Below are 7,500 nucleotides of genomic sequence, written 5' to 3' on the forward strand. Positions count from 1 at the left end.
TCTCTCTCTCTCTCTCTCTCTCTCAGACAGGCGGAGGGTGTCGTGTCAATTGGATTCTGAGTTTGACGCTGACCCCGTGACTTTTCATTCTCTGTTTTCATCTGGCACTTCTCCATACCCTATTTTCTAATCATTATTGATAATACTAAGAAGAAGAAGAAGAAGAAGAAGAAGAAGAAGAAGAAGAAGAAGAAGAAGAAGAAGAAGGAGAAGAAGAAGAAGAAGAAGAAGAAGAAGAAGAAGAAGAAGAAGAAGAAGAAGAATCCCCATTGTTATATGATTTTTTGAGGGTTATTTTTGGGGGGTCTTTTTTATTTTGGAACAGGGGGAGAGAGCGAGAGCGGGAGCGAGAGAGAGAGAGAGAGAGAGAGAGAGAGAGAGAGAGAGAGGAAGAGAGAGAGAGAGAGAAAGAGAGAGAGAGAGAGAGAGAGAGAGAGAGAGACCACAATGAAAGATTAAACTGGACACCCATCAGTGTCAAAAACGTCAGTTGACAAAACACGAGCCTTATAAATTAATGAATTAAATCAATTTACGCCTTTTCTGCCTAGACATCATTAGATATCGTCTCCGAGGCATTCCATGAAGGAATACAGATAACTCATCAAACAAGATGTCTGATGTCAACAAGAATCGCCCATGCTGTCCAAATGATCAAATTGGGGGTTAATAATCTTGCTCAGCGAAAAAAAACGAAAGTGTCTGAAGAGGGGCTCGAACCCGGGTCCTTCCGGGTCACAGTGCAAAGCCTTAACCACTCGGCCACTTCGCCCCCCTTATAAAGTAATTGATGAAGCAAAAAAAAAAAACTTGAGTGGGGGGGGGGGGCGTTTATGTTGCGTGTCATACAGGGTCACAACAATCTACGCTACAGGGACAACACACGTAGTTCTCTTTTACACTACACACTGGTCACCCATCATTATACATTCATTTATTCCTGATTTACATACCGCCGGTATCATTGATTTAGTTTCCACTACACGTTTGTTTCAGCATTAACGTAACACATATGCTAGTTATATCGGTTTCAGTTTTGATCATCAATAAATATGAACTGAGATTTTAAGAGGCCCCCACACGCCTTAGATAAGGACTTGATGGTTGAGAGGATAAGGTAGTGTATTAGAATCTGGAGGACCCGAATTTGAGCCCCGATTTTGACATATTGTTTTGTCATAATTTGGCTTAAAAAACTTGATCCTGTTTGCTCACTTTGTGGCGCTGCACTGCAAATGACGCCTGTGTTCTTATAAAATTAAATTAAATTAAAATAAAATTCCCTTACACAGGGGTAATTTAGCCCAGGCGTCAGTCGCAGTACAGCGCCGCAAACTGAGCTAAGGCCACATAGCGCAACGGGGTAATCGAACTCGGTACCTTTCGGGTACGAAGCAAAGACTGTACCACTGCGCCACGCTGCCCCAGGAGTCCTTTCTAAAAATATACCCTGACGACATATTTTCTCAAGAATATGAATAAACAGATTAATCTAATTTATTTATTTTCATCTCATAAAAATGACAAAAACAACAACAACAACAAAAGAAAGAAAAGAAAAAATGTAACAAAATAAGAATAAAAAAATAAACGCCCCGCTATATGTACACACACAGATTCCATCCCGTCGTTCCTCTAAATTCAATTTTTAAATTATACATGATTATTAATGTAACAATATTATTTTTAAATTAAAAGAATGATAATAATAATATAATAATAATAATATAGTAATAATAATAATAATAATAATAATAATAATAATAATAATAATAATAATAATAATAATAATAATAATAATAATAATAATAATTATTATTATTATTATTATTATTATTATTATTATTATTATTATTATTATTATTATTATTATTATTATTATTATTATTATTATTATTATTATTATTGTTGTTGTTGTTGTTGTTGTTATTATTATTATTATTATTATTATTATCATTATTATTATTATTATTATTATTATTATTATTATTATTATTATTATTATTATTATTATTATTATTATTATTATTATTATTATTAATGCACTATTACTAGCAGCATGTTTCTGAGCAAGAAACGAAAAATCACATTGGTGTGTTGATAGATACTTCACATAATGGATATCGACTGTACAATACAACGTAATCTGATACCATGCAATCCATTAATAGTGTGTAGTAGCACGAGAAACAATGCTTTTGTACAATACGGCTTTCTATACTGTATTTTGAATACTGTATTACTGTATTCATGTGATAGCGTGGCTCAGTGGTAAGGTCTTTGCTTCGTACCTGAAAGGCACCGAGTTCGATCACCGGCCGCGCTGTGTGGCCTTTAGCAAGTCACATCGCCCTGGCTCACATTGCGGCGCTGCACTGCGGTTGACGCCTGGGTTACTCCAGTCTTCCCTTGGAATAGACCCTAATGAAAAATTTCCCCATGGGGATGAATAAAGGCAATTTTATTTTTATTTTTATTTTATTTTTAAATAGCGTGAGTAATGATTGTCTTTTTATTCAGGAGTAAAGAATAGCTGTGAGGCAAGATACCTCACTAGTTCTAAATTCAAAATGAAAAGCCGATGGAGACTGAGATACCTTTCCTATATGATGATATTATGTTCCCAATGGAGAAAGAATGTTTATCCCTGTGATTATAATTATTAATATTATTACATCACAAAGCAACTTTAATGATGCTTGAAGTACGATAGTGGTGTTGATCACAATTAATCTTGGCGTTGCTGCTTTATTGGCCATTTAAAAATATTTTTTTTAAAAATATATAGTCCAGCTTAATCCGAAATGACAATAATGTGGAATCTTCGTGCTTGCCTTTAATCGACAATGTGGAAGAATGATGAACTTAATACAAAATATGAAGATGTTTGTGAGTAGATAAAAGTCGTTGTTCATGGTTATTGCTTCTAGACCGAAATAACAGCCAAATTTATTGATGAAGTAGAGTGAGTAAGCTCCATTTAATCCATGAAGACATAATAATATGACACTTCTGGTATTCAATGATGATAATAAGGAAACTTGAAAAGACCCCACAGTACCATTTGGCTTTTTGACAGAACATGAGATTATATTCAATTTGATCATAGTTTTTGCTGTTATTTCAATACTTTTTACCACTCTCACTCCCCCCCCCCCCCCCCCCCCCCCCCCCCCTTCTGTTTTGGCAATCCATGATATTATGGCTAACAGCAATCAAGATAGCCATGGACAATTAAATAATGATCTAACTTGGTTAAATTCTGTCCTCTGCCTTCCTTGAAATTGTTTAACCAAAACCTTCCTGGTATTTCTTTTTTATTTGTTTCGAGAGGGGGGGGGGGGGGGGGGTTAAAATTTATATATTGACTTTTAAAAAAAATTCTTAAACTTATAACATTTGACAACAAAATGAATTCACCAAACTAAATGTTTTCCTCAGTATTCAATATGAATTTGATTTTCTTTGCAAGTATGACCATAATTAGATTTTGATAGAGGCTTTTTGACACAACAAAAACAAATGTATGCCTGCGATGTCCATGTTTCTTACTTCCGTAGCATTTTGCTGGAATCTGAATAAGTTAAAGATTTTATCACATATTATATGCAATTTATTCATTGTGTTTCATCTACATAACATTTGAAAAAATATTATAAATCTCCATACTTTTGAAAAGTGCAATTCCTCAGTTTGCAAAATTTAATGCAATTTACAATACTCATTTATTCCATCTGGCAGGCCAAAAGAGAGACTTTTTGAGTCCTGTAAATTTACCATGTCTATAACAGTTTAAAACCAGATGAACATTCATACAAGAATCGTACCTCAATCCAATGACACAACATTACTTTCACCACGTTTCCCATGATGAAAACAAAAAGCCTGCGAGTCAAGTTTAGATGAATCACAGTACAAGAGGTAAGCCAGATAAGATGATGTAGCATCTGTTAAGTCATCCTTATAATATCAGCCAACCAGAAAACAGTTAACTCAAACCAATTCAATGGCAATCATTGCTGTACCATATTTAAACACATTACAATCTATGTACATGAATCAAAGCAAAATAAAAAAACAAAAAAAAACAAGCAAACAAAAAATGAAGAAAAGCAAACAAAATAAACCACCATGATGGCTTCCAGGACAGATTAGTGACCATCTCAGAGCTTTTGCTGTGAAATGCTATTTTAATAAAGAAAGATCAAAGCTTGTTTGTCGAACATATCAAACTCAACAGAAGAAAACGTCATATGCCTCATCTAAAATAACATTGGAATGAATCCATGATTTTGATGACCATGGTCGATCGATAACAAAAACAGAAGGTCAAATTTTCAGAACATGCTTTTTTCTCAGCAGGCAACAAAAGTCCAAAGAGTTTTTGATATTCAGAAATAAAACCACAATATGTTTGCCCTTAGACGTGTATATAATGTGTGGGGTTGTCAGTTGTCTTGAAAACAACATGTGAGGGATGAATTGTGAATCTAGTCAAGACCTAAGAAAGGAAATTGTTAGGAATATAAAAGATATCACCAAAATACAATGTGAAAACACAATAAATAATTTTGTGTTAAGGTTTAAGATCAAGAAAAATCGATAAGGCATATCATACACATTATTTACAAAAAAACAAGACAAGCTTTTAAATAGTACAATATCCTTTAGGGGCACTCCGAGCTTCACAAGAGGACCCAAACCATGTCAAGAGCAACACTTAACACGTAGGATGAAACATCACGCCAGTAGACCACTATTAAAATTTCGTTTCCACAGAGACAATGCTGTATCAGTTCAGTACCCATTTTATACCCGAGCATCTGAGAGAATGTGAGTAATGTACCTGTTCAAAGAACTCAACTTTGTGCTGCCCTGAGAGAGACCCGAACCAGGGACTAACGGATTCAAGGGCAATTAGCACTAGACCATAAAACTGAACATTATCTAATTTCAAATTCATGAACGCAGTTAAGCAAATGTTTCATGTTTGTATAAGAATTCTGCACCTAAGTATTAAAATGTTATTAAATATCGTTTGGTTGCCCTTTTTTCTGGTCACTTGATTTATTTATATGAATGATGTCTTATAAAGATATAGAACTTATAATAATATTTGTTACAGTCTAAATTTATATAACTATATATATATATATATATATATATATATATATATATATATATAATATATATATATATATATATATATATATATATATATATATATATATATATATATATATATATATATATATACTAGTAAAAAGCCCGCAATTTCGCGGGGAAAGAACTATTTTCATTCGATATTGCCTGAATCATTTTCTTGATTAGCTTGATTACAATTAGATGCACATTTTAATCGATGTGCTTGTCGTCGTTGCCATGCTTTATTCGGCATGATTTTAGTTTATCAGTCAGTAGATATCAATATCAATAAGTCGCAAGTCTTTACCACGCTTTACTTGGGAGTGCTTTGCACTACCTTCAATACTTCACAAATTAAAATGGCGGCCGAGAATCAAAACAATGGTCAAATTAGGAAATTTTAAACTTTCACAAATCTGTCAAGGTTTGTTCTGGAGTTTCTAAAACGCTTTTATATGATGACAAATTGAATAAATAAACGCCTGACAAAAGATCAACGGTGAAAATACAAATTGAATGAATACTGGGGATTTAGGAGCTTTCGGAATGTCTCCCCTTTACTTAACTTATGTGAGGTCAAATGAAAATCTTTTGGTTTGTTCGGGCTAGAAGCTAGACAGAACCAATTGACAGTTTGCCGAAACGTTTAACTAAATATTTCCCAGGGCAATAAGTATCACATCGATGGCATAAAAACGACAGTAATATCAGCAGTAATATTAGTTGATGTTGTTAATCGGTGAAACCTGTTTAAAATTTCTGTAAATCCGAATACCGTTATGTGATCAAGTGAATTATATCACTATGAATGCCACGATTTGCTGAAAAATGCCAATCTACAGTTCCTAGCAAACCCCCCCCCCCCTTGCTCAGGAATTTCTCTACTTGATGGACACACAGCCCCACCCCATTTTTTTCTTTCTTCCACGCAACCACACACAAATATACACCACACACACACACACACACACACACACACACACACATAAACATACACGCAATGAGAACACACTACTAATACATAACAACACTGATCACCGCTAAATCAACACAATGGAAGTAAGGAATCTACTGGACAGATAGAGTTGAGGGTGTGGCCATGAGTGTGTTAGTGTCTTCGGTAATTTTTTTATGATATCTGTTTGACTTAACGAACTTTCAAACTGACTTTAAATTATAAAAGGAAATCAAGTTATCTGTTTATCTATCTGTAAAAAATACATTTCTATTTTTCAAATCTTTCAGTAGAGTTCTGCGCCGTATCAATTTTTTTATTGACTCAAATAAGCACAATGTTCTCCACAATGCTATATTTTTTAAAGAAAGGATATATATAATATATATATATATATATATAATATATATTTTATATATATATATATATATATATATATATATATATGTGTGTGTGTGTGTGTGTGTGTGTGTGTGTGTGACCCTACGCCTCAAAGCGGTATTAAGTCGAGCTTTGGAAAACGAAGAAAACCGGTTTTAAAGTGGAAATGGTCAAAATGATCAAATTTCAGTTTTTGGTTGTTTCATAAACTACAATCATTTTTCTACATGAAAACATAATAATTCAACATAAGTATTGACGATAAGTTATATATATATTTAAAGTTTAAAAAGGCAACTATCAGTGAAACATTCAAAACAAGAGTTGACTTTCTCTCAGAGAGCCACCATTTCCAAGGCTTAGTAATATTAAGTCTTTTCCTCCACCAATAAGATGTAAGATACCACAGCAAAGGGCGTGTCCTTATCTATCTCAGAGTAAGCGTGACTGTTTCCACAATGTCATGGTTCAACAAATAATGAACTTTAAAAACTGTAAACAAGTCTAGGTTTTTCCTTGACAACTTTACAAATGAATGATTCTGATTGGTCAACGCTTATCACATGCGCCTGTTGACAATTAAAATGCCCGGGCGGTGTGTCATGACGTCAGCATGCGTGTGTTACATATGTGTGTGTTTGTGCATTTCGATACACACCAAGTGCTATTATTTCTTTGTCTAGCTGCATTGGTTAATGATCGAGGTGAGGGTCCTTTGTCCCTCTTTCTTTATTCATGATTGCCTAAGCTTACATTTACAGAGATTGTTGTAGGATAAACATTTCATATTAAGCAGAATAGTAAATAGAGCATGAAAAAAGTTAAATGTATAGACAAAGAGAAAGAGAGGCAGACCTATTAATGGATAAACATATAGGTTATTAGCTATTATTGGCAAGTGCAGGAAGGTGAACATAAAAATTAATCCAGTGAGCGCAATTTATTGATTTGTGTATGTGTGCGTGTGTATGTGTGTGTGTGTGTATTTGTGTGAAGGTCATAGTTGGGCAATGAAAAAT

At 33.8% G+C, this 7,500-nt stretch overlaps 1 protein-coding gene across 3 annotated transcripts in view; it reads right to left on the reverse strand.

Annotated features, from left to right (window-relative positions):
• The window catches only part of LOC144968011 (2-oxoisovalerate dehydrogenase subunit beta, mitochondrial-like), a 138,499-nt gene that overhangs the window by 129,174 nt on the left and 1,825 nt on the right, over window positions 1–7,500 (reverse strand). The window lies entirely within an intron of this gene.

Source organism: Berghia stephanieae, chromosome 3 (assembly GCF_034508935.2).
Source record: "Berghia stephanieae isolate SIO BIC M18660-M18661 chromosome 3, UCSD_Bste_1.3, whole genome shotgun sequence".
NCBI classification, from domain to species: Eukaryota; Metazoa; Mollusca; class Gastropoda; order Nudibranchia; family Aeolidiidae; genus Berghia; species Berghia stephanieae.